This window comes from Neofelis nebulosa, chromosome 13, assembly GCF_028018385.1.
Source record: "Neofelis nebulosa isolate mNeoNeb1 chromosome 13, mNeoNeb1.pri, whole genome shotgun sequence".
In the NCBI taxonomy this organism is placed as follows: domain Eukaryota; kingdom Metazoa; phylum Chordata; class Mammalia; order Carnivora; family Felidae; genus Neofelis; species Neofelis nebulosa.
In genome coordinates, this window is record NC_080794.1 from 90,197,493 (window position 1) to 90,224,223 (window position 26,731).

At 50.4% G+C, this 26,731-nt stretch overlaps 1 long non-coding RNA gene across 1 annotated transcript in view; it reads left to right on the forward strand.

Moving 5' to 3' along the window:
- The first annotated feature begins 1,556 nt into the window (after positions 1 to 1,556).
- The window catches only part of LOC131493586 (uncharacterized), a 65,979-nt gene continuing 40,804 nt past the window's right edge, over positions 1,557 to 26,731 (forward strand). Inside the window, exon 1 of the long non-coding RNA XR_009252766.1 lies at positions 1,557 to 1,821. This is a non-coding gene — a long non-coding RNA (uncharacterized LOC131493586). The remainder of the gene's footprint in view (positions 1,822 to 26,731) is intronic.

The following is a 26,731-nucleotide window of genomic DNA, read 5'->3' on the forward strand; positions in this document are numbered from 1 at the left end:
CTGAGTCAGACGGGAGGAGCCAGATGAACTGCACTCTCGGAGGCTCCTTCTCCTTACTCTTGGTGCGTGGTTCTCTACCAAGTTTTGCTCCTTCTTTTGTCCTCAGTCTCAGAAGACTCCTGGGCATCTGTGCCTGGGGCTCTGAGCTGCTCCCACAGGGGCCCTTCCCTGCCGGAGCCCCCACCCTGCCCCAAATCTGCGCCCTGCCTCTCTTTCCCCAAAGACTTGTTCTTTTCGTGGCTCCTACAAAAATTAAATTGTGCTTCTCTGCTCTGGGAAACCGCCTCATCCATTCCATGGTGCATACCAGGAGAAGGTCTTCATTTCCCTGATCCCACAGTGCCAGTGGGGAGCATGTGCCAGCAGGGAGCACACGCCATCGGGACGCCCCCGTGGGGACCAGCGAGCCCACAGTGCCAGGGGGGAGCACACGCCATCGGGACGCCCTCGTGGGGATGGGTCACACGGGTGGTTCTGGGACTTTTTCTGTCTCTTGGTCGAGAGAGCACAGGCTACAGCCTGTCCTGGGTGGCGACACGTCTCTGCCCTCATTTCCCTGTAGAAGTGCCCCTCCTTCGGCCTCTGGAGGACGTTCTGAGTGGGACAGGTGCCTCACTGGAGCAGGATGTCGTCGCACTGGTTACCGGGGATTTCCTCCTTCGTGGGCAGTTGTTTGGAGTTCTCTGTGGCTCTGGTTGCTTCAGGCTAGCTGTCCATCCGTCTGTGAAAGCCTAACGGGCCCACTCTCTGCACAGGAACCTCTGGGGCACAGTGACAGCCTGTTCCGTCTCCCCGTAGCCCTTCTTGCCTTTGGGGACATTCGTGGTGCACCATCCACCTCCCACACTCAATGCTGGCACCTGCTGTTGTGTCCTAGAGCTGCAGGGACCAGGGAGAGCTTTCTCCAGGTGACTGGGAGCCAGGAGTGGCTGCCCAGGGGAGGGGACGGGGAAGAGAGGAGTGATCTAGAGAAGGTATGTCCCCTCGGGTCTTTAAGACATAAAATCACTCTAGTTTCCTGGGCTGTGTTCTCATCACTTTGTTCTGGCTCTAAAATGGCTCTTGTGGGCCGTGTCCCTTTCTGAGCGCTCGGGCTTTATCCGTCTGTGTGGCCGGCTTCACCGTGGGTGTCTCCCAGGGCACACCCCTGCAGCCCTCACCCTCCCGTCTTGTCAAAGGCCCTTCAGGTCAAAAGAACAAGAACAAAATCCCTCCGTCTTGCAGCAGAGGCCGGCGTTTGGCCGTGTTTTCCCGCTGGTGACTGTGGCTGTCAGTGGGGTGGCTTTCAAACTCAGTGGCCTTTGGTGTAGAGAGACTTCCGGGTGAACACCTGCCCTTCCCGTTATGGGCCGGCTTGGAGCACAGTTTGCTGCCGATTAATTCATAATGAAAAATATTTGGTATGCAAATCTCATTTCTTAACTGTCCGCTTTTATTTGCCAATATGGCAAGCCTTTATTTGTTTCTATTATAAAACCAAATCCCTAAAAATCTTAAGTTCTTAATATTTTGAAATTTCAATTATCCTCCACGACTGTATCTCTATTCACAGATGCATTTGCATGCGGTAGGAGCTGGTGGTAAAACAACAGGGCCTTTTGAAGGGAGAAGAGCTCTTTGAACCTCCAGCAAGAGGGGATACCATTATTTGCCTGAGAAAAATCCTTTTCTCTAAGCAAGCCAGAGGAGGATCGGTTGGACGCAGAGGCACTTCGGGGAGACTGAGTGGTTGTCAGGACAAGATCCCGGCTGCCATCATGAACCTGTGCTAAGTCTTGGCGTTCGGAAAGCCCCGGGAGACCAGGATGGACCTGCCCACAGGTGACCCGCCCTTGTGAACCTTAAGGGTGGTTTGTACTTGTGACATGAACCAGGGGCTAGTCAGTGTCCCACTGTATCCTTAGAATCATGCCCTGGGTACTGGTATAGTCTAGAAAGCATGCACGGGTCTTGAAATACGAAGAAGGGTTTGCAGGGGGGGGGGGGGGGGTCTGGACTGTCTGTCTGTGAATGTTTACTGAGCACTGTCAGGCTCTGAGGGCACAGTGACAGGCCTGGTGGAACCCCGCTGGGGCTCACTTTCAGGTGGACGTGGCCACACAGGTTCCCGGTCAGCATATCCTATGCCAGATGACGGGGAGGGTCTGCAGCTGGGCCGGCAGATGGTGGGCACTGCTCTTTCCTCTGTGGGACGGGGAGGCTTCCTGATGAGGTGATCTCGGAGCATCTATTTGAATAGACGTGTGTGGATTTTAGGGATTACCTGTGCACTTATGTAAGCATTACGGCAAAACTCTTAGAATGGTCAGATATTGTTTCTGGAAGGGCTGGGCATGTCTTTGGAGTCCCTGGATTTTATGGCTCTGGCCTCCACCTTCAGGACACGCACGAGGGGTCAGACTCCAGGCTGGATCAGTGCCTGTGGAGGGACCGACCACCCTGCAGCCACCTGCAAGGGGTCCTCTGGGGCCATCTCCCTGCCGCCTCCCCAGCCCCATGCCATTGGCCCTGGCTGCCTAAGCCTATTCACCAGGTGTCATCACCAAGTGGTGAGGACCTGGGAGGTGGGAGAAGGGGGGCAGGGCTGTGAAGGGGGGCACCTGTGAGTGGAGCCTTTGAGCGTAAGGGCCTTGGGGCGCTGCCTGGCTTGGGCTGTCCGGCCTGGGAATGCAGGGCACCTTCCCAGGAGTCAGGGAAGCGACTTGCCCGCCGTCAGATGGCTGGAGGGAAGAGGAAACCGCCAGATCTTCACATTTTCTTCTAGAATTTGGACTGATGGCTGGCAAAAGACAAGGGAGGCTCTCAGGGCACACAGCCCCTTGCAGGAGTGAAGGAGGAGGGAGCAAAACAGTTTCCCTGGTGCCTCGTCCTGGCCGTCTGAGTGGAGTCGGGGGCAGGGGGGGGGGGCGCAGCATGTTCCCTCAAGATGGATCTTTCATTCCGTTGATCGAGGGGTTCTGGGCTGCTGTTCCCGTTCTGTGTGTGTGCGTGTTTGGTTATTTGAAAATTTTCTTTAGCAATTTACCAGGCCTGGTATATTTCTTTGTTTCACTGTTTTTCCTCTGCGCATAGATTACATGTTTTCAGTAGCATCTGCTGTGAATTTTAATTACGATGTTCGACTCCAAGGGAGCCTTGCAAAGCAGCCAGAGTACTTAGCAGTCCAGACCCATGTTTATGGCACAGACGGTTGCAAAGTGTGTAGGGACACGCGGACACAAGACAAAGGAAATATGATCCAACAGTTCTCCCCCTGCACCCCCGCCCCCCTTTTTAAGAGACCTCTGTAGCAAGGGACTGATACACATAAAATTACTGCTTTTCGTGTTTTTGTTTTTTGCCGATAATTGCTCTTTGGTTCTTTAAGGAAGTATCACAAAGCCTCAGTAGCTTTTAGAGCAGCAGTTACGGGCTTTGTAGCTCGACTAGAATGGAAAATGCCGTTCTGTGTCCTGCTACGTCAAATTGCAAAAATGAGCTTACGGGACATCATAAAAACTGGGCTGCTACTGTCAGCCTAGGAAGACCTTCCAGAGTCCAGTGCAGTATGCATGGCACCGATTCCCTGAGGCCTGTGCTGTTCTCAGTGGTGGTTCCGTGCCTCCAGCACACGGTGTTCAAGGACCCATCACGCCGGATAAGGCAAGTCGGCTCTGTGTGTGCCCCAGGGCCGGTGAGGGGACCGTCCTCTGGCTGGATGGGGGCCGCGCATCCTGCCTGTGTTGGGTGTGCTCCCAGCAGACGAGATTGCGTCTGTCCCTCTGTCACATGAAGCCAGCACTGTGACCACGTTTTAGTTCAGCAGCAACACTGCTGACCGCACAGCGTACTTATGTGGTGATTATTTCGCTGCCCCCGTAAGTCAAGGGGAGCCGAGCCCTAGGTGTTGAAAACAGTTGCCCTCGGAGCCCTCTGTCCAGGCTGGAGTGGAAATCCTAGGCTTGTCCCTTGGGTGTGTCCTTTAGAGCACATCCCGGCCTCCTCCAGGGCAGGATCCGATGCAGGCTGCCCTCTGGAGCCCGGGCTTCCTCCTGGCCCTGCCTCAGGGTCTGCAGAAGGCGTTGGCCCCTGGGGGCTGGGACATGCCGCATCCTCACCAGAACCCTGGCCAGAGCAAGTGTTGGGACTGTTGGCCAACACGCATTTGAGGCTCTGCTGTACTCTTCTTAGCTGAGTCATCCAGACTGGCCAGTGCGGGCTCCCGACGAGAGGTGGGGTGATGCTGAGGGTACCAGTGCCCGTGTGTCGGCCCACGGAGAGCCCGGGGCAGTGCCAGAGGGGCACCGGCTCTGATCACGTGTCAGCACGGAGGAGTCTCCGTGATTCACAGACGGTAACGCTTAGGCTGAGGGGTTTAGTGATTTGCTCTCACTGAGTCTCAGGGCAGGGATTGGCACCCAGGGTGGTAACGTTTGCCGCCCTGATTCCCCCAACCCCAATCTGTGATCTCACCAGGGACCCTTGGAACCAGCCTCGCACCCCTCCATCGAGGCCTCTCACGCTGGGCCTGGGGGAGAATGTTCTGGAGATCCAGGGACGCCACATTCTTTCCTTCCTGCTCTCTGCTGCATCAGATGTACTCAGAGACGTCGTGGCTGCTTGCAGTTAGGAACTCTCTAGAATGCCTTCGCCCTCTCTGAAAGGCAGTTTCTGGGCCGCTGTCTTATTTCCCTAAGAGCCGGCCCTCTCTTTGCCCCAGAGGCTGACTGACCCTCCTCTCTGCACACCGGGCACCAGAGGGAAGCTGGCATGGTCACCTTGGCTTCCAGGACAGCACTTTGTGGAGCAGCAGTGGACGGCCTCAGGGCTGCCCCCTGGGCGTGCAGAAACGAGGGGTCAGGACTCAGGCGTACGGCTGGGCAGCTGGGAGACGTGAGGACTGGGGATTTGAGACGGGCCAAGCCAGCTGGCTCCCGGGTGTGCCCGCTGCCTGCTCTTGGAGCGGCTTATCTCTCCCACGGTGGCCTAGTCCTGGCGACTATTTCCGGGTGGGGGTGCCTCCCAGCTCCCCTTTGTGCGGAGGGTGGGCGAGGCTGGGGAATGCTCTGCCCGCACCCGTGAGCTCACTGACGGGACACCGGGCGCTACACCTGCTCAGCGAGCAGCGTCCTCCACACTTGGCCTCCGGGCCCACTTCCCGCCATAGGCCAGCCGTAACCAGCAGGACTTGTGCAGGCGCGTCCAGCCACTCAAGAGACGGGCTCCCCATTGTTTGTCTTCTCGATGACAGACTTGTCAGCTTCTGGGGGTTCACCTCCCAAATGGCGCAGCAGGAAAGTCCTCTGAAGGCCTCGGAGGGTGTTAGCTTCCTGCAAAACAACAGCTCGTTGCTTTGGCGGTGTGTTCCCGAGTCCCTGTGGTTCTGGGGACCGTGTATTCCTGGTGTCACTGCACTCTGGGGCTCTGTGTGCTCCCGGAGCCTTGTGTCCTTGGAGTCCAAGTGCTCCCGAGGGCATTCTGTTCCTAAGGTCCATGGATTTTCAGCATCTGTGCGCTGGGGCTCAGGAAGACGGCTGAGGAGTGTCTGTGAACATGAGGCCCTTTGGGGAAATCGGTTTCCATATTCCCTACTTCCTATCCTTCCTAAACCTGACCCGTCTTACCTGTACCCTGTTGTTCCCCATCCACGCCTGCCCTTCTCCACACCCTTGCACAGTAAAGGCAGGTAAACACTCTTGCCCTCGGTGTCACCTCAGTGCACACCCACGTAGGAAGGCCAGTAACAGTCACAGTAACCTGAGATGTTGTCGACTTTTGGGAGAACAAATGCTCCTAAGGAGTGAGCTGGGTTCATTTTGCAAGTGAAATGGTTCTAATACCCAGTTTCAAGACAAAATCGAACAAAGACCCAGGCTAGTTGTTGACCTGGCAGAAGTGTTAGCCTGATAGATAATTACAGCTCATCCACCCAATGTCTTTGCACATCCCTTGGAGGAAGTTTGCCACTTAGGGTGATAGAGCCTTAACAAAGCTTCTTTGTCATCTCTGTGCTCGAGGTGACGCTTTCTCAGCTCATACCTCTACAGAAAATAAATGGAAATAGAATCAATCTTTGACCCCAGCCCCAATCCAGCAATAAGTAATGGAATCATTGCAGGATAAATGAGCCATTTGGAAAAATCACATCCATTCCATCGAAGATGCACTTCTACTGAGATTTCATTTTTACGCTTAATACGTATCTATCGAAATACAGATAACATTTATGTTGTTTTGATTTGTTATGCCAGTAATAATGTAGAAAAATCCAATCCAGAAGAAAATTATTTTTAACACTTAGAGTCTATGGTCACTGGCAATAAAGAGTAGATATATATTTCATATCAATATTCTTGAGCAGAGAAGTACGATAGGATGATGAATAACACAATCTCAAGCGTAAACATTGATCCCTTCGGGACAAAATCCTGTGGAAGAAGTGGCTCGGAAATACAGGTTTAAGTGGAAGAAAAAAGAAACATGTAAGATTTTCTGCTATTGAAGGACCTGTTCTTGAATTTTTGAAATGGTGACCGTGGGTATGGAATGCCTCACTTTTCTTATTCCAACTGATACAATGAATGATGATGTGATAGTTTTATTTTAAAACGGTGCTGTTTACATTATGCCAGAATTTACAGCCTATTCTGCTTTTTGAACTTCTAACCAACGCCTCAGCTTGCAGATTCCAAGGGGTGAATGGGCAAATGGATGATGCCTGCGGGCCCCAAGCGCTTCTGCCCGACGGAGGAGGCAGAGGATGTGGGGTCTGAAGGGCGGAAGGAACACAGCCCTTCCAACAGCTCCCGTGGCCAACGCGACCTAATTCTATTTGAATTTCTTATAGACTTTTTACTTCAGAATGGTTGGAGATTTACAGAAAAGTTGCCAAGACACACGGAGTGTTTCAGCACGTGACACCCAGGGTCCCCGACGGCTGACATCTGACACGGCCACGGCACACTCGTCACCACGGACCGTGACGCTGGTGTGTTAGAACAAACGACAGTGCGCGTTTTCTTCCTGTCTCCTTAGCTTTCATCTCGTGTGTGTTTCCAGTCCCAGGAAAGGTCTCCTTTGGCTCCACTTTGGTTTCTTGGTGTTCCTTTATTTTTGCTGATCTTGGCAGTTGGAAGGGTTCGGGACGGGCAGGTTGGACAGAGGCCCTCTGTGGGGAGCCGTCCACGTTTTGTTTGCGGTCAAGCTGGGATTATGTGTTTTGAGAAGGAAGAGAGAAGTGCCTTCTCACCGCGTCGTAGCCACGGGCCGTCCTGTCCACGTGACCAGTCACTGCCGACGTTGACCTGCATCCCCTGGCTGAGGCCGTGTCCCCAGTACCCCCAGGTTCTCTCCCCTTCCTCACCGAGCTCTTGGAGGAAGTCGCTGTGCAGCCCACACTTGGGGCTGGGGGCGTGCTCCTCCCGGGGAGGCGGGGTGGGGGTGGCCGCGCAGGTTGTGTCTTGTTTTGAGTTTCTTCATGGTCCCAGAATACACGGGGTCGTGTTGTGTGTGTGTGTGTGTGTGTGTGTGTGTGTGTGTGTTGTTTGTTGTGTGTAGTTGTCTGCACATTGTGTTCTATATTGTGTGTATGTTGTGATGTGTGTTGTGTGGGTTTGGTGTGTGTGTATATGTGTGTGTTGTATGTGTATGTGTGGTGTGTGTAAATTGTGTGTCGCGTGTATGTTGTGTGCTGTGTGCACATTGTGTCGCATGTATGTGTGTGTGTTGTGTTGTGTGAGTGTGCATGTACCCACATGGGGGTGAGCGAGGGGCCCACCCTGCAGCGGATCTCAGGGCCCTGGTTCCCCGCCCCCCATTAACGACGTGTATCCCAGAGGAGGAACCAGACGCACGTGGTCTGCTGCCCTTCAGACGTGGAGACCTAGGGCACGTGGAGGATAAGCATCCCAGCCCCGTGTCCTCGTCACTGCTCCCTCCTGGGAAGGTGCCTGACAGCTGCCCTGCAGCTCACCTCGGCTCTCTGCACCCCTGCACCCAGCCCCGCGCTCCCCTGGCCTCCTGCCCGCTTTGCGGCATCGGCAGTAAGCAGGGAGAAGCTGGCTGGCTCCACGTGGTGATCGGCCCACGAGCTTCTGTGCCCCCCCACCCCCTCCCCGCTCCCTGGGTTCCAGCCTCCCTGCACCCGCTCTACCTGTGGGAGCCGGTCACCTGACCGGGCCTGCGGCCGGCATCCGAGGCTGGACCCAGGCGCACCCGCCGTCTCCCCTGTTCCAGCCTCGGTGTGTCCCCGGCCTCAGACTCTGCTCTCCCTACCCTGAGACCCAGACTGCTCCGGGCCCGGCTTGCTCAGGACCTCTCTGCTCCTGACCCTCCCCGGGCAGGTGCCCACGTGGCGTGTGAAGGGTAGACCAGGACATGCGGAAGGCCCCTGCGCCCACCCTGTTTCTTTCACATTCCTTGTCCCCCTGGAGGAGCGTTCTGTGCCTACTGCAGTGCTGTACTTTGAGTTCCTTAAACGCTATGCACTCACCTTGTGGTTTTTGTGAGACTCCGCCTTCCAGCCGCGTCGGGATGGTGGTACCTGCCCGTGGTCTGCGTTCCTGGTGCAGAGGTCAGAGGCGCCCACCAGTGCCTGCCGGTCAGTGCCGTGGGCTGGGCCTCTGGGCCCTCCTTCTGTGGCTGTGGCCTCAGGGGGCGGCTGGTGGCCCTGTGCCCTGCCCAACGTGTGGGGCCTCCGGCAAAGCCCTGTTTAAAGGACCTGCTCACCCTGGAGTTAGTTTGCTGTGATGAGGAGAGCGCCCCAAGCTGGCGTGAGCCTCCCCCACTGCCAGAGGCTGTGCCCCATCAATCCACCTTGGCTTGTAGGAACGGGAACTTCCAACCAAGTGAAGAAGTGCCAGATGGGGAGTCGATGGTGACCTTCCCCGAGGATGGCCCCACACTCTCACCCTGAGTATTGCAGGAATCCCTTTGGGAAGCAACTTCGATGCGAACTTCTCTTTGGTGTGTGTGTGCACGCGTGAGAGAACTCTGTGTGTGTGCCCAGAAAGCGTGCACCGACCAATTCCTCCTGACCCTGTGCAAAACAAGACTATATTTATCAAATGTACTGAGCCCTTACAGCTAAGAGGGTTTTGAATTTTTATCGAGGCATCTCATTCTACAAATGTCTTTCTGGAATGACCTTCAGGGGGATTTAAAGCCTGGCCAGCTGTGCCTCAATAACTCACATGCGTGCATTGTTGACATGGGCATCACTCTCCTTCGGGCCCAGCCCTTCTCCACTCTGGAGCTCCAAGCCTCCCTCCCAGGGCCACGATCCACCTGAAGTAAAGGGCAGGACCACAGCTTTCCAGACGACCACATCAATCGTTTGGAAAAGAGCATTCTAGTGGGTTTGTTAACAATCAGTCATATCTTTGTTGCAGTATTTCACCTTAATTATGATAACTTTTTTCCACATGTGAGGTGCACAGAATAGACTCACTGCCACGTGGTTGAAAAGACTTGTCACTGATGAGAAAGAAAGCCAAGCATCCCAGCACACAGAGGTCAGGGGTGCAGTGGAACCAGAGAAGCAGCATGGGGGGGTTCGGGAAGGGGCCCAGACCATCCTCACGACACTCGCTTGGGTTGTTGAAAATACTTAGAAACCTGGAAATAATGTAATTTAACAAAACTCCGTCATTGATGTTGACTTGACAACGTACAGCCATTCTCCTATCTTTTCCTGTTTTGTATTTGTGTTTTGTCTGCGTTGTAGCGCAAGCAAAATTCGAACCCCCCCAAATACGTGCCCCATGCACAGCTGTGCTGGAGGCCCGTGCCTGTGACACACGCGGGTGCCAGTACGGGAGTGTGACGTCTTGGCCCCGTCTGGGTTTCTCCTAGAAACAGGCTATTGCTTGTGAACAGCTGGAATTGTTTCCTTGGCCCCACAGGAAAATGGATCGTAGTGTTTTATGGTTATTAACCTCCTGTTATTAAGTTCTCAGTACTGTGCTGTGATTTCTTACTTGTGAATATTAACTGTTGTTCTTACCGAGGACATATTTTTCTCCTTCCGAGCATTATGGACTCTCACGTCTTAAGCAGCTGGGCGAGTGGGAGTGGCTTGTGGGGTTCCTGCGTGAGGGCGGACGGACGTGATTTGTTACCTCCGCAGAGGGGTGAGCAGAGCCTGAAGGCTGTCTCTCGTCCCTGCGGTCCTCATGCACAGGACAGTGGGGCTCCCTCTGGGAGGTGGGGGAAGAGTGATGGGGGCGTGAAGAAGGAAGGGCGTAGGAAGCAGGTGTGTGGTGACGTAAGGAGGACTCAGCCTGCTCCGCGGTCCTGAGTGTGGGGCTTCCCTCGTGCCATACAGATGGTACCACGTCCCCGCTTTTGAGCCCCTCATGGATGGCCACGCGTCCGGGAGGTATTCAGTGACAATCAGCGCAAGTTTGTGGGCATCCTCCCTCGCCGCGGCTGAAGAGCATTCCTGGCTTATCACATGTGGGCGAATTACCTGCCCAAACTCCTGGGACAGAGAGCCATTTCCAACTCACCCAAAGATGATTCTTGCCCTCATGTTGCGATCTCTGGGAAACAGCCTTTTCTCTTTGGAGGAAAGAAATCAGCATTTTGTTTTCTATTTTGGTAACAAAAGGTCTTTCTGCATCTTTCAGTTGCTAAGCTCTAAAACCTGTAATTCCCACGCAAACCTGTGACCCGTCCACTGCTTTATAAACACAGGGAACACACAGCTCTCTGTGCCGCATGCGCCCTCCATGCAGGGAGGCGGCGTGGGGGCCAGTGCAATTCAGAATCAGCCTGGGAGGCCAGCCCACCTGTCACCCCACATGGTGACCCAGGAGCAGATATATCTTGGCTGGGATGCGTCTGGGGCTCACTGTCATGGAGCCCTGCTGGGATCCGATGGCGTGGGATCCAGACACACCAGGCTGTAAGAGGACTCCATCGTGATCCTGTTCTGATATGCATGACTCTGCCAAAGAGAGGGGGCCACTGCCGCTTCCGGTTCTTTCCGGTAACTCCAGCAGTGTTCTTCAAAACCGAATGCCCCAAACGAAGAGAAAATAGGTGTCACTGTAGAGCATCGATTTGTTGATTTATTGATTCATTCATTCACCAACTCTCCATCGAATGTCTCTATGTCAGACACGACGTTCATTAGTGCGAGGATAATGGGATAGGTCCCTGGCATAACAGACCTTCATCTGGTGGGGGGAGGCAGACATTAATCAAATAATTAGGTAAGTCATAGTTTCATTACAGTTGTGAGAGGTGTGACAGAGGAAAATACCATGAAGACAGAGTGGGGAACCTGGGACATCGTTCTGACCTATCTGAAAACGAGGAGCCCTGCATCTGGCACTCGTTCCCAGCAGGACTGGGCTGGGCACAGCACCCTGACACCCGACAGCAGGTCCGTCCAGGGTGCTGGGGACCACTTTTGCCTGGTCATCATGCACAGCGGCTGGGAGACAGGTGTTGGGAGGGTCTGACTTGGGAGCTGGGGCAGGAGGCTGTGGTTTTTCTCTGCACGTTGTCACTGGGACTGTTTTGCATGCTTGCAAACATTATGCTGAGGGATTTCCCTAGTGAGTGGTGCATCAAGTTTTGTTGAATTTCCAATCAGGCTAATTAGGAGAGGTGGCTCTTCTAGCTAAATCATATCATCACCACATTGAAGTTGAACATGTCTCCTCGGAGGGTACAAGGTACTTAGGAAGTAGCATCAAGTCCAAGCTGTTCTCCCAAAATAAATACAAACTGATTGCCACCTGCTTCAAAATCAAAGTTGGTAAAGTTACAGCAGGAAGAGCATTTATTTGCATACTAATTTCTTTTGGAAAATAATTTGGGAAGATCCTGATCCTGTACATCTTTATGAAAAATGAGACTCTGGATTTGCTAGATGTGCACATCAACGGGGAAGTGCTGTTGGTCCCCAAAGCCCTTGGGCCATTCCAGTTGGGTAATAGCTTCTGTGTTGATGGTGAGCCCCAGTGGGATCTGTGAACAGAGTAAGTCTCGCAGAGCAAAGGGTCAAAATTCACTCTTAGCCCAGGGGTCCAGAAGTGGTCCTCAGCCAGGAGAGGGTTTCAGCGTTGTTGACCAGTGAATGAGTCAGGCATCGGATGACCTAATGGCGGGATCGCCTCATAAAAGCCTCTGAGCTATGGGATGGTGGATGTGGTTGGTGATGCACCTGTCTGTAATTTTTAAAAAACTCATACTGATTTATTTTCCATCCAACTTTTATCAAGTGCTTCTATGCCCGTACCTTCGCCTGGTGAGTGGAAAATGCTATGGAATTAGGACTCAAGGATGATGGTTCTGGCATCACCTGGTTAATTCTCCTACCCTAAAACTTCATCTGCACTTGAAGTTAGAAGTCACGACCTCTTTCTCTTTTCAAGGCTAAAATCCCACATTTGAGGCCTATGACCCTGACTTTCCCCCTCTCCCTTCATGGTGTGTTCTCTGTAGATGCATTAGTTCTTCCTGTTCTCCTGGGCTGCTCACTCGGGAGCTGCCAGAGACTTCTAGAATGTTCACAGGAACAGCCCCGTCCACCCTCCCAGGGGCTGTGTCCCTCTGGATCTCATTTACTGAGCTGGTAAAACATACCCTCCCTGGACAGTAATGACTATTTTTTGGACTTACAACCTACTTTCATCCTAGACGTGTGCTGTGTCTCTCCTGATGCTGGAATTTGGAGGAGGTTATATTCAGATTTTCTACAGGACCTTAAGTCTTAGCTCTGCCCATCAGCATCCAGCAAGACACCGGATCAGATGTTAGATCTCAAGGCTGTAAGTTTCTGAGGCTCATTTAAAAGAGCCTCCTCCAGGAAGACTCAGTTGGTTGATGAAGCACGGCCCCTTTACCCAGCCCCTGTCCTCATGTCCTTGGCTGAGCTCCTTCTGCCTCAACTCCAGGAAACATGGGTTTTCTTTGCAGTCCCTCTCCTGCCCTGCCTATGTCCTCATTTGAGCCGTCTGTGTGGGACCTACTGTGAAGTCTTCTGCTCACAGGCCTTGGATGTTTCCCCATGACCTCTTGAAGTAAGTAGAGGACTTTCGGCGTGGCAGCGAGGCTCTCCAGTCTAGACTCAGTCAGCATATTCAGGCTCACCTCCCATGTAGCGACTGAGGGCTTACGGCTTCTTTTGTGTGGGATGCCCCATATCTCCCCTGCTCCTACAGAACATCGTCTTTGGAGCCGTGACCATCTCCAGGGCTTTCCCCTTGAGGCCCACACTTCCGCTCAGTCTCCTGCCCTTCCAGCCTGCCCACCTGGTTTTGATCTCTTCCTATTCTGAGCCTCCACAGAAAGGCATTCATTCATTCACTCATTCATCCATCTATCCATCAAACATTTATACACCTCATATCATGTGCCTGGTACTTTGACAGACTCTGGAAAAGTAACGGTCCCTGTCCTCAGGAAGATTCATTGCTGCCAAACTTTTTGAAGAGATCCTCACTCTCTTCTGTCCTTTCTCCTTCCCGTTCCTTCCTTTGTGCTGTCCAGCTGGCTTTTACCTCCATTCTCTTCCCACCACTTCACCAAAACGTCCTTCTTAGGGCAGCCAACGTCCTCCATGTTGCTAAATCCAGCAGAAAGGTTTAGTCTTTATCTTTCTTGACTTTTTATCCCTTTGGACACAGCTGGCTGCTGTCTCCCCTGTGACACTACAGTATCTGTGTGTGTGGTACTCACTGTATTGGAGGCAGGAAATGTGGTGTACATTGTTAGGAGACCAGCAGGTCACGTCTGGTTTTGTTGGTCTGGGAGGGACTCGTAGAGGGAGCATATTAGGAGAGTCTTTCTCTCTTCCTCCTGTAGAATATTCCATATCAGCAAGGGCACCATGGGCCATCATCGTCGAGGCCAGAAACCATCCCCCCACATCTGATGGTCTATTTCCATGTCCTGGGAGTCTTTATCCACCCCAGCTGACTCATTTCCCGCTTGGACTGTTGCTCTCATCCCCTGTCTGCTGTCCTCCTGTCCACTCCGGCCCATGGACAACACAACAGAGCAGTCTCTAATGATGCAGACATTCTCTAGGATACATTGATGCAGAATTTGCTCGGGTATGATAGCAGCTGCCATCCATAAAAGGGACTTTTTTTTTTGTACAAGTATTTAGCCCCCTGTCTGCCTTACTTTTGGGGCTGTAAACTTGTATGAAGGAGTGTGTGAGCTTGATTGGTCATGTGTTCTCAAGTCCGGGCTGCCCTGGACATAGGAGCCAGACAACTGAAAGGCCTACAGGCTGAAGGAGGTCCTCTCTGGCCCCTCCTCACAGTGCCCGTTGCATTCTGCCCACAGCAGACCTGTTGGGGCGGGCTTCTCCTCCCCCTCACTCCCTTACCACTCATCTGCCTCATCAGGCTTGCCTTGCCCATGGAAGGGGAGTGAGGGGGAGTAGTTTGATGGGTTCGCATCTCCACACAGTGACCTTTAGTGCAGCTTCGAGGACTTGGCGGGCCTTCACGGTGTGATCAGATTTCATCAAATGTGCCATTCACTTCTCTTTTCTCCCGGTGACCATCAGAAAGAGAGTTTTCTTTTCAAAGTTTATGGCCTCCGTGGTTTGATCGCAGTTACAGAGCCCCTAACAGCTGTTACTCCTTGCAACAGTGGATCAGAAATGAAGCTGAGCTCGGGCTTAATGGAAATTGTCCCTTGAAAGGTTTGAATTTGGAACGTTTATTCTCCATTAATTTCAAGTAGACTCTAAATTGAGCAAAACATTCTCTGTCTTCCCTCTCAGTTGCAGGTTTTTAGCTGACAAATGGATGTCCGGGTTGCTGTACTCAACTGCAGGCACTCAAAAATGGAGGCTTCAAAAAATGTGCTCATCTACCCAACTTAGATTATTCCATTTGGGTTGTGGAACCCGCTGAGTGAGTCAGTGCTGGAGGGTTGAGTATATTGTGATGCCCCGTCAAGGCAAAGTGGACAGCACACTTTAACTGCCTGCACTGACACTGAGAGAGACACAGCAGTGGACATGGGGAGAGGCCCACAGATCTGCCCTGAATAGGAAGGAGGTGGCCAAAACGTCCTCTGTCCCGTAACTGAGCCCTGTCCATGGATGGGGCTCTCTTGCAGTGTAAATAGGCTTTGGGGGGAGAGGTAGCTCCAGGATTTCTCTGTAGCATCGTGGTGGTATTCCTGTTGGGAGTGGGGGCTTGAAGCTGTGTTTCCATATGAAGTTGAGAAACTCAGGGGGTTAAGCGGCCGACTCTTGATTGCGGCTCAGGTCATGATCTCATAGTCATAACATTGAACCCCACGCTGGGCTCTGTGCTGAGTGTGGAACCTGCTTGGGATTCTCTCTCCCTCTCTTTCTTCTCCTCTCCCACTCACATGTACTCATGCGCTCTCTCTCTCTCTCTCTCTCTCTCTCTCTCTCTCTCTCTCAAAAAAAAATTTATTTTTCAGAGCACAGGCAGAGCAGTGTTGACTTGTAACCTCCATAAGACCACCCAGAGTCGGTGGCAGACAGGGTTTGAGATATTGCGGTCTGGCTCCTATTCTCTGTATTGTCTTGCCTTCAATGCCCCCAAACCCTTAGACAAACCAGAGTGTAGCCGGACACGTGTAGGGAGATCCTGACTCATCTGGAACATGTGAGGCTTTGAACGATTGGTGCTAAATCTGTCCTTTGTCGTATCCATGGAAAGTCAACACCAGACACCGGGGTGTAACTGACTTCAAGGTATTGCACTTAGAAGAAAATAGACATAATTGTAAGCTGCTTATATGATGGTTTATTGTTTATAAGGAAATTTTACACATCGTTTGCCGTCTTTATGCCCACCTGGGCTTCCAGCTTTGCCGAAGAAAAATCCTACGGTTCTTGACTGGCGCTCCTACTGTCTCATGGGCCCCTTGGCACAGGTAGACATTCCTCTACTTACCTGTCTTCATTCTTTTCCACTGTGATTCACCAATGATCCAAACGCTAGTGTTTGACTTGGCAATGCAGTGGGGCACGGACACAAAGTGACTTTGGTATTTTCCGAGAATGCTCTTGAGCGGTGTGTCACTTCTTGCTTGTGCCTCCTGCTGTCATCCGGACAGGATTCCATAGATTTCTGGTCACTTCTGTTTATTGAAAAGCCCAAGTGTGTCCAACTTGAACTCCAATCTTATCTACTCTCCTTCTGAGGCTCCAGCGTCCTGTAGTGAGAAGGAGGTGTGTGGTCCAGTCCCTCGTCTTCCTGGGTCCACGCTATGTCAGGGTGGGAAGGGACATGTGTCCTCAGGCACCTGAGTGCTGTCAAAGTACTTTGTTGGCTGTGGCTGCTTCTCTGGCACGTTCTCTCTGAATGGCTGATCCCCAAAGCTGTTCTCTGGCAGATGCCCCCTGGAACGTCCTGGAAGCATCACACCAGGGCCCCTCCAGGTTCCCCTCTCTGTTGTGGGAGGTCCACTCAGCTCTCCCTCATCCTGTGCCTCTCACCTCCCCCCGAGCCCCTTGCTCCTTGGATCCCGTTGACCAGCGTGCCACCCATGTGATGGGGTAGCAAAATTGCTCCAGCCCAGCGCCACCCCACGGTGTCCACTTCACCCAGAGGTGGCAGAGCAGGGGCCCCACTGACCACCACACTCTCCTCTGTGTTTAAGGGGGAGCAGGAGGCTGTGAGTCAGCCTTTAGAGAAGTCTGGTCTATGGCGCCTGCGTGGCTCAGTCGGTTGAGCGTCTGACTTCAGCTCAGGTCATGATCTCGCGGTTTGTGGGTTCGAGCCCCACGTCAGGCTCTGTGATGACAGCTCGGAGCCTGGAGCCTGCTTTGGATTCTGTGCCTCCCTCTCTCTTTGCCCCTCCCCCACTCACACTGTCTGTCTGTCTCTCTCACTCTCTCTTTCTCAAAATTAAATAAACATAAATAAATAAGTAAGTAGGTAAGTAAGTAAATAAAAGCCTGGTCTAACCCTTGTTTACATTCCCAGCCCAGAGCCAGGTCTGTGTCACTCTCTTTGCTCTGGGGGCAGGCAGGACACCCCACCCCCCCACTGGAGGCAGAGGGCACAGGCTCCAAAGTCCCGGTGCCCTGCGCCTGCTGTCTCTGGGCTGCATCAGTGGCCCGGGCAGGGGAGGCCTGGAGGGGAGCAGGGGCGGAGCCGGTGCAATCCCTTCCATCCATCGGCCTCCCGGTCATCTGCAGGTGGTTCAAGTTTTTGATACTTTGATAGCTCTTTGTCCTCAGCTCTGGGTTCTGAGAGCCAAGTTCAGCACCACAGATCCTGACCCATCTGGCACCCTCTCAACCACTATTTCCAGCTATTTCCACGTCCTCTCCAGCAGGGGCCATGCCCCCTGCTCCACCCCTCTCTGCCTTTGGGCTGCAGGGAAGGTGGCCTGACCTCCTCCTCTCTGGGGGGTCACATCTCACCCCTCCCATCTCCTCTGGGTCCCTGTTCCATCCTCCACTTTTTCTTCCTCTGCCTCTGCAGTCAGCACTGTGACTCATTAGACTCCAGTCAGGGGAAGTGACTTTAAATGATTGGGAAGTTGGTGTTTTTAGGGCCGAGAAGCTAACGTATCCTGGTAGCTGAAAGCCCAGGAGACCAGAGTAAAAGTTGAGACTGGAGATTCTTTTAAAGGTAACTCTTGAAAACATTCACTAGTTATTAGACTGTTTGATATCTGGGGGCTGTTTTGTCCTCCATACTTTCTTTTTTTTTTTTTTTTTTTTTTTTCAACGTTTTTTATTTATTTTTGGGACAGAGAGAGACAGAGCATGAACGGGGGAGGGGCAGAGAGAAAGGGAGACACAGAATCGGAAACAGGCTCCAGGCTCCGAGCCATCAGCCCGGAGCCTGACGCGGGGCTCGAACTCACGGACCGTGAGATCGTGACCTGGCTGAAGTCGGACGCTCAACCGACTGCGCCACCCAGGCGCCCCTGTCCTCCATACTTTCTAAGTGGCATCTTTCGTGGCTCTCTGGTTATATTTCGCCAGACTCTGTGGACGTGGAGCTCCGCCCTCTGAGGCTCTCCTGCCACGAGCTTGTGCCCTGCTGCTTGATTTCACGTGGGTCCTTTCGGAAGCTGGGAAGGGCCAGCGGGCACCGGGCTCCGGTACACTGAAATGCTGCATTCTGCAGGACTCCGAGAAAAGGACGTTTGTGGGGAGAAAGGAAGTCCTCACGCACAGTCTAAATTCTTAGGGAGACTGGCTTTTCGGTGATTTGTTTCTTCTAAAAAACAAAAAAGTCACTCCATTTGTACATTTAAAGTGGGAATATGTTTAGATGATTACAAACTAGTCACATTTGCAAGCCTTTCAAGAGTGATAGCTCCGGCAAGAAAGTGCTTAAATAAAAAATAAATTATTGCAATTTTCAGGTTGAGTAATATAGTGTGTATAATTGCAGCGGCTAATATATGCATTTAATGAAGTGTATCTACCTTTTTGCTGGAGCACCGCCAATCAATTTGTGATGAAGTCAATGTAATGAGCAAATAAACGCCGTTCCCTATGCTTTAAAATCCCCCCATGTCTAATAACGCCTTACATCCATCAGCAAATAGTTAGCCTCATCTGTTTGCCTGATCTTTGCTAAGTGCGTGGGATTCGCCCCCAGCAGATTCTGGGTGTGCCCCCAGGAGCCTCGGTCAGGTGGGTGAAGGGAGGCTGACTCCCCCAGAGGTGGTGTCACAAACACCATGTCCTGTGGATGGCACAGAGGTCCTTAAAGTCAGCTAGTCCTGGGTTTGAATTCCTGCTTCTTCTAACAGCTGGCAGATTGAGGAAATCTCATAAACTTTCTGAATTTTGATTTTCCCATGTGACAAATGCCAATAATAATCATAATAATCATGCCTACAGATGAGGGTCATGAGCAGGCTTTTAAATTTTTTTCTTTTCATGTTTATTTACTTTTAGAGGGAGACAGAGTGCGAGCAGGGGAGGGGCAGAGAGAGAGAGGGAGACACAGAATCTGAAGAAGGCTCCGAGCTCCGAGCTGTCAGCACAGAGCCTGATGAGGGGCTTGAACCCACGGACCAGGAGATCATGACCTGAGCTGAAGTCAGATGCTAAGCTGCCTGAGTCACCCAGGCGCCCCAGTGAACAGGCTTTGAAAGACACTTAAAACATTCATTGTGATGATGATCCTGACAGCAGGTTAATGATTTCGCCATTACTTCCCACTGCCCCCCAGGAGCCAGAATCCCCCCCGCTACAAGCAGCTGAGACGAGAAGGTAACTCTTGAGGGCTTCAGGGCTTGGTCAGATTCAAAATGGGAGAAACAAGGTGCATTTTATGCCCTGTTTGTCCAGAACTTGTGATCTAGGCCCCTAACTTACTTGATTCCCAGCTAGGTTAGTTAAAATCTTCTGTTAGAATTATTTTTACAAGACTCGATGCACGGTTACATAAAATCGGTTGCCAGCAACCTGACGATGTCAGGCCCACGCAGCCGTCACAGAGCAGGGCTCCAGATCGCTTTTGAAAATTTATGTCCAAATATTTCAATTCCTTAACTTGCTCTTTTCAGAAAAACGTAGAGGAGACACAGAATTCTCTTCCCACTCTCTGGTTTCTTTACATGCCTGCTGGCCTCCAGACCTCTCAAAACGTCCTGCAAAATCTCCTCCCTGAAGCCTGCCCAGCGTATTTCTCCCCTCTCCCCCTCTCCTTACCCTGACTTGGCTTCAGAGACCCGGGTGGGGCGAGCACAGCTGTGGTGGGAGACTTCAGGGGACGTGCTTTCTCCCTGGTGGGCAAGGTGGCGGTGGGGGACAAATGCAGCCAACGATACTTGCACATCAGCGTAGGCCACACGTACATCTTATAATCCCCGCCCTGGTAGTGCCCGACGTCCTGCCCGGTTCGCATGCAGGCCCTTGCAAGCGTGCTACAGAAGGTGCCTTCGGGGACCTCAGAGCCGGCTTCAGGTGGTCCCTGCAGTGAGGAGGCCCCTCGTCCCCGGCAGTGGTGGTGCGGAGTCTGAAAGCTTCCACTGAGTCACGCCGATGCCTCGGGGGCCAGGTGCTCCCCAGAGCCGGCCCTCCCCTCACTGAAGACCCGCCCTGCTTCCCTCTGCCTCCCTCCTGAGGTCGGCAAGTCCTCACTGCTGCCTCTGCCCTGAGCGGCGCCCCTCCTGTTCTTGACAGCCGACGTCCGCTCTTGCCTTCCACCTTCTGGCCTGGCCCGCTTCCCTCTGGATCCCGTCACTGTCACAGGACTGAGGATGAATGAAGAGGTGGTTTTTACCCGCTGGCAATAGGGGTTCTTGCTGTGCCCTATGGAGAAAAGAGTTAATTCCTGACTTGCGTCTTCTGGCGGTAAACTTTTCTGACGGCCAGTGATGGGAGAGTTCAGTGCCGAGTCTGACATGGGTGGGGTGGGACAGCCACAGAGGGTTCAAAGTGTGTTCCCAAGGATCAGTCTTGAGGTCACTCTAGGTGTCCACTATCACTGTTAGCTAAACGAAGAGTCAAATGGGAGCGAATCACGTCCAGAGAGACCCATGATCAGGTGTTTTCTCAGCGCTACTCAACGCGTCATCTCACATACGCGACATTTCTGTCAGCGGTTTCAGCCACGCGGGAGAACCGTGCCTCGGGGGAGGGTGTGGCGGGGCTCTGTCGGCTCAAGTTCACCGTGAGGCATCCACACGGGAGCCGGGGAAGCAGACGGGCTCCAGGGAGCCAGGCGCTGGACACACGCAGCGAGTCGGAGCCCCCCAGGGAGGAGCGGTGGTGGAGGAGAGACCCAGGGCGCATTCTGGCGTAAGAGGAGAAGCAAAGCCATACAGTGCACAGCTCGGTGCGGATGTCGTATAAAATACTGCATCTTTTGGCCAGATTATATACACCCAACATGCGTGGCATCTGTGAAGTAATACTGATGAACCAAACGCCCGCGTCCGTATCGCCCAACCAATGGCAGAGAATACAAAGGACTCTTCGAAGCCCACGCTGGGTCTCTTGCTGATAGCGCCGGGCTCCCTTCCGACCCGAGACCTTCACCAAGCCAAGTGTCCTCGTGGCCACCCTGGCGGCCCCTGGTTTTTTACGACACGTGTGCCGTAAACAGTATTTTACTTAGCCTTACAAAACTGTGGACTTTATATAAACCTTATGCATTCTTCTGTAGTTCCCTTCGTGTCTCCTATCATGTTTGCGAGTTCATCCATGGTGACGAAGGGAAGGAGTCGTGGTTCATGCATCTTTACTGCTTTATAGCATTCTGTTAATAGAGAATAGAATTATTTATCTACTGCACTGCCAGCGGATTATTTTCAGGGTTTTCCTGTTATAAAACACTGCTATAAGTATTCTTGCATTTGTCTCCTGCTGTCTAAAAGCAAACATGTTCACATGCATGTCTATCTTTCAGGGCATAGGTTAGACACGTCTTTCTGTTTAATGAGGTCATGCCAATTTGTCCCCGCCCCCCGACTTTATTGAGATAGGATTGACGCAGAACGTGGTGTAAGTTTAACGTGTACGACATGTCAATTGCATACACTTACATTTTGCAGAATGATCACCGGAGAGCTAGGTAACACCTCCATCATGTCATGTAATTACCATTTCTTTTTAGTGGTGAGAACATCTAAGATCTACTTTCTGAGCCGCTTTCAGAAAAGGAATACAGCATTATTGGCTGTAATCACCGCACTGAGCCTTAGATCACCAGAACTTAGTCTGCTTTGAAACTGATTACACCATTTGACATTCCCATCAAAAACTTGGTCTCTCTCCCTTCGTTAGAGGTTCCTGCCGTAAGGTTCTTCAGTTTTTCTTCAGCTGCTGGGTACGAAAAGGGGTCTCACTGTGGTTCTAGCTGCCACTTCCACGATGAGTAGTGAGGCTGATAATCTTTTCATATATTTATGAAAGTTGTGTTTGAGCTTTTTGCCTATTTTCCTGTTGAGTTGATTGGGCGCTTCTAAAAAAATAGATTTGAGTTCTTTACACATTCTGAATACTAACGTTCTGGTTTTTTTTTTTTAAACAATTCTTGTAAAGTATAGATCGTCCCATGCTTGATGGTGTGTTTTATGAATAGATACTTTTTATTTTCACATAATCAAACCTTGTCCATCTTTCCTTTATGTTTGTGCTTCCTTCTCTTGTTTAAAATCATTTCCTACTTCAAATGCGTGAAGATATTTTCCTCATTTTCTTCTCAAGGTTTATAGTTTTGCCTGTCACATTTAAGTCTCTAATCATCAGACACTAGCTTCTGACAAAGGTCAGTGTGATCCGGTTTGTAGAGGATAACTAGAGTATAAGTTATTCATTTCATACTGCGTAGTATTTCATTATATAAATTAGCCACAATTTTTTTATTCGTTCTTCTGTTGAAAGACACTTGAGTGTATCTCTAATTGGACTATGTTGAATAATGTAGCAATGAACATGCTTACATCATGTGGGTGTTGGTGTGTGGTGTGGGTGGCTGTGTGTGTGTGGGGGGTGGGGGGGTGGTTTCATGTGTACGCGTATCTACTGGAGACCGGGAAGTCAAAGATCAGAGTACGAGAAGATTTGGTGTCTGGTGAGAACTCACTTTCTGGCTCATAGATGGCTGTCTTTTCACTGTGTCCACAGATGGTAGAGAGAGGGGTGAGGGGGCTCCCTGAGGCCTCTGTTACAATGGCACTAATCCCAACATGGGGGCTCCACTCTAATGATGTAATCACCTCTCAGAGGCCCCGCCTCTAAATACTGTCAACTTGGCATTAGGATTTCAACATATGAATTTTGAGGGGACACATTCAGTCAATAACATTTGTATATATTATAAATATCTTCTCCTACCCATTTAGATTGCTTTTCCACTGCCTTGATGATGACTTTTCATAAACATAAATTCATAATTTTAATAGACTCAGGTGTATCAATCCTATCTTTTTTGTTCATAATTTTTATTTCCTGTTTAAGGAAGCTTTCCTTATTTCAAGTCATTAGTAGGATTTATTCCTGGGAGGCAAAAGTGGTTCAATATTTGCAAATCAATTAACATGATATACCACATTAACAAGAGAAAGTATAAAACCGTATGATCATTTCAGTAGACGCAGGAAAAGCATTTGACAAAGTACAACACCTGTTCATGATAAAAACTCCCAACAGAGTAGGTGTAGAGGGAACATAACCCAATATAATAAAGGCCATAATGAAAAAAACACAGCTAACATCATCCTCATTGGTGAAAAACTGAGAGACTCAGGAATCAGACAAGGATGTCCACTCTCACCACATTTATTCAACATAGTGTTGGAAGCCCTGGTCATAGCAATCAGACAAGAAAAAAAAAATAAAAGGCATCCAAATTGGTAAGGAAGAAGTAAAACTTTCACTGTTTGCAGATGACATGATTGTCTACGTAGGAAACCCTAAAGACTCCACCAAAAAACTACTAGAACTGACAAACCAATTCCGTAAGGTTTCAGGATACAAAATCAATGTACAGAAATCTGTTGCACTTCTATACCCAACAATGAAGCGACAAAAGGAGAAATTAAGCAATCGTTTTATTTTTTAGAAGTTTTACTGTCCTGCCTTTCACACTGTTCCAGCCAACCCTGCATCATTTCTTGAGAATGCCATCTTTTTCCTCGCTGCTCTGCAGGGCCATTTTGTCGTAAGCCAGGGATCTGTATATGCGCGGGTCTACTTCCGGGCTTTCTACTGTCTCATCGGCATGTACATGCTTGTGTCAGTTCCAGCCTGTGCTGTTTACTTTGGCTTTGTAATCCATCTTGATACAAGTAGAGTAAGCTGTCCCAACTTGTTCTTCAAGAATACCTTGCCTATTCCGGGTCCTTTGCATTTCCATTTAAATTCTAGACTAAATTTGCGAAGGTCAACAGATTGGGATTTTGATTGGTATTGTTTTGAATCAACTGGTGAAAATTGACATTTTATAATATTAAGTCTTTAAGTCACATGCATATGGTTTATTCCTCCATTTATTGAAGGTTGCCTTAAGTTGTGTTAATAATGTTTCTCCCCCTGCCTAGCGATCTTGCAATATTGTTAGATTTAGTCATAATACTCATTATATTTGTACATGGCATCTTTATAAACTGTACGTTTTAATTTTGATGGTGTCTAGGAGTATAACTGATTTCCACAGCTCAAATTTGCGTGCAGCAACTTTTCGAAACTCTCTGACTGTTGGTTTATCTGTACCTTCCTTTGGATTTTATGCATACACAATCATGTCATCTGTGGACAATAACAGTTAAGTTTCTTACTCTTCAGTTTTGTCGTATGCATCTTATCAATACAGAAAAATGGTATCAAGGAAGGTAGTTTCCTGCTCTTTCTAGTTTGCTGAGATTTATTTTTACCATCGTCCTGCGTGCTGTCAAAGGAATTGGCATTTTCTTAGCCTTGTTCTCTAGATTGGATATGAGCCCAATGGGAAAGCTGGTCCCCAAGCAGGACTTACCTCCTTGGGTCACTTTCTTCCTCTGATCTTACTGGATATCCAGTGTCTTTAACGAATCTTTAAAATATATTGTTTCCTCAGGGAAGTGTTAGTTCAAATTTCCTGATATGCTGTCTCCAGAAGTAGAATCCCAGAGTCACAAGTTAGTGTGAATATCATTTTTTTTTAAGAATGGAATTAATGCTTGTTTAACTTTATTCATATTTATCATTTTTCTTTTTCAATCACAGAAATTCCTTCTTGGAATAATTTTCCTTTTCTTCGCCAGACTTACCCATGAGAAGTCCCTGTTGGCAGGGTCTGTTGTCAGCAGATTTGAGGTTCGTTTGTCTGAAATGTCTTTGTTCCCCCGTCTTTGGGGTTGGGTTGGGAGCAGCTCTCTAGACTGGGGATGGTGTCCTCCTGGGACCCTTGTGGCCAGCAGACCGCTGCCAGGCTGGCCCCCACCCACGGCAGCTTATCTTTCTTTTCTCTCTGGCCACTCTTCAGATGTTTTGACTTTAATGTTCCACAACTTGTCTGTGATATGCTGTGATGTTGTATTTCATTTTGTTTATTCTTTGGGATTCATTGAGTTGTGATTCTGAGCATTTATGTCATTCCTGGGTATGGAAGCATCTCGTACATTATTCCCACATATTACCTCTGCCCCAATCTCTTGGTTCCTTTCTGAAACCTCCATCAGACATGTGCCAGCTGTCACCAGCTTTCTCACCCCTTCATCCGTGTCTTCCTTTCCTTTGTCCCTCTGCTGTGCCCCTGGCACTTCCTTCCCATCTGCTTCCCCGTTCACCAATTCTCTCTGCATCTGCTTACATCTTTTCTTTTCTTTGTAAAAATTTTTAAATGTTTATTTATTTTTGAGAGAAAGAGAGACCGAACGTGAGCAGGGGAGGGCCAGAGAGAGAGGGAGACACAGAATCGGAAGCAGCTTCAGGCTCCGAGCTGTCAGCACCGTGGCTCTCGAACCCATGAACCGTGAGATCATGACCTGAGCTGAAGTGGAAAGCTTAACCGACTGAGCCACCCAGGCGCCCCTGCTTAAATCTTTTCTTCAATCTCATGCGTTTTAATTTAATATAGCATTTGATTTCTTTAAGGGTTTTACTGCTTATTTTTATATCTGCATAACCATTCATCTCTTGTTCTGTGCCCTATTTTGTGTCTCTCTTTTGTTTGTTCATAGTACGCATAATGATTTTGAATCTATTCTAATATCTGGCATCTTTTTAAAAAACTTTTTAAAAAATGCCTTATTTATTTTTGAGAGAGAGAGAGAGAGCATGAGCAGGGGAGGGACAGAGGGGGGCGGGACAAGGAAGTGAAGCAGGTTCTGCATGGATAGCAGCGAGCTCAATTTAGGCTCCAACTCATGAACCATGAGATCATGACCTGAGCTGAAATCGGACGCCCAACTGACTGAGCCCTCCAGGCGCCCCTCCATCGGGCGTCTATTTGCATCTGACTCTGCTGCTGCTTACTTCTAACTCTTGCCCATGTGGCTTATTTCCTTTGTTGTTGTTTTTGTTTGATGAGTCCGCTTCCTTACGTGCAAGACCCTCTGGGAAGTATTTGGATTTGCTTCTTCCAGGAAACCAAGAGTCTCTTGACTTAGTATCTGGGACCACTTTAACCTCAGTCCTCAGCTTGTGTTTGTGTGGACCTTGCAGATGGCTCTCAAAGCCGTGAGTCTGGGCCGACATGTCACTGTTGCCAGGAGATGCTCCCGTCGCACCCAGAGTCGGGGCACGAGAGCCAAGTGGGCTTGCTAGCTGTGTTTCCAAGTTAGGGCTTGATTTTGTTCGCTGCAAGTGTGTCCTGTGGAAGTTCTGGCTTCATGCACCGTCACTGCAGGGACGGTCAAAGAAAGCCCTACGTCACTGCAGATCAGTCTGTGACTCCAGAGAGACACCAGACTGGGGACTCACCTCATTTCATATTTTAATCTGTTTGTTTGTAGCCTCTGAGTATTTGTGCAATTTCCTTTAAGCTATTCATGTACTTAGTGTCTTTATATTTTATATATATATATTTTTTTTTAATTTTTTTTAATGTTTATTTTTGAGACAGAGAGAGACAGAGCATGAACGGGGGAGGGTCACAGAGAGAAGGAGACACAGAATCTGAAACAGGCTCCAGGCTCTGAGCTGTCAGCACAGAGCCTGACGCGGGGCTCGAACCCATGAACCGTGAGATCATGACCTGAGCCGAAGTCGGACGCTTAACCGACTGAGCCACCCAGGCGCCCCTATATTGTATATTTTTGAGAGAGAGAGAGAGAGCGCAAGTGAGCAAGGGGCAGAGAGAGAGAGAGAGAGAGAGAGAGAGAGAGAGAAGTGGGG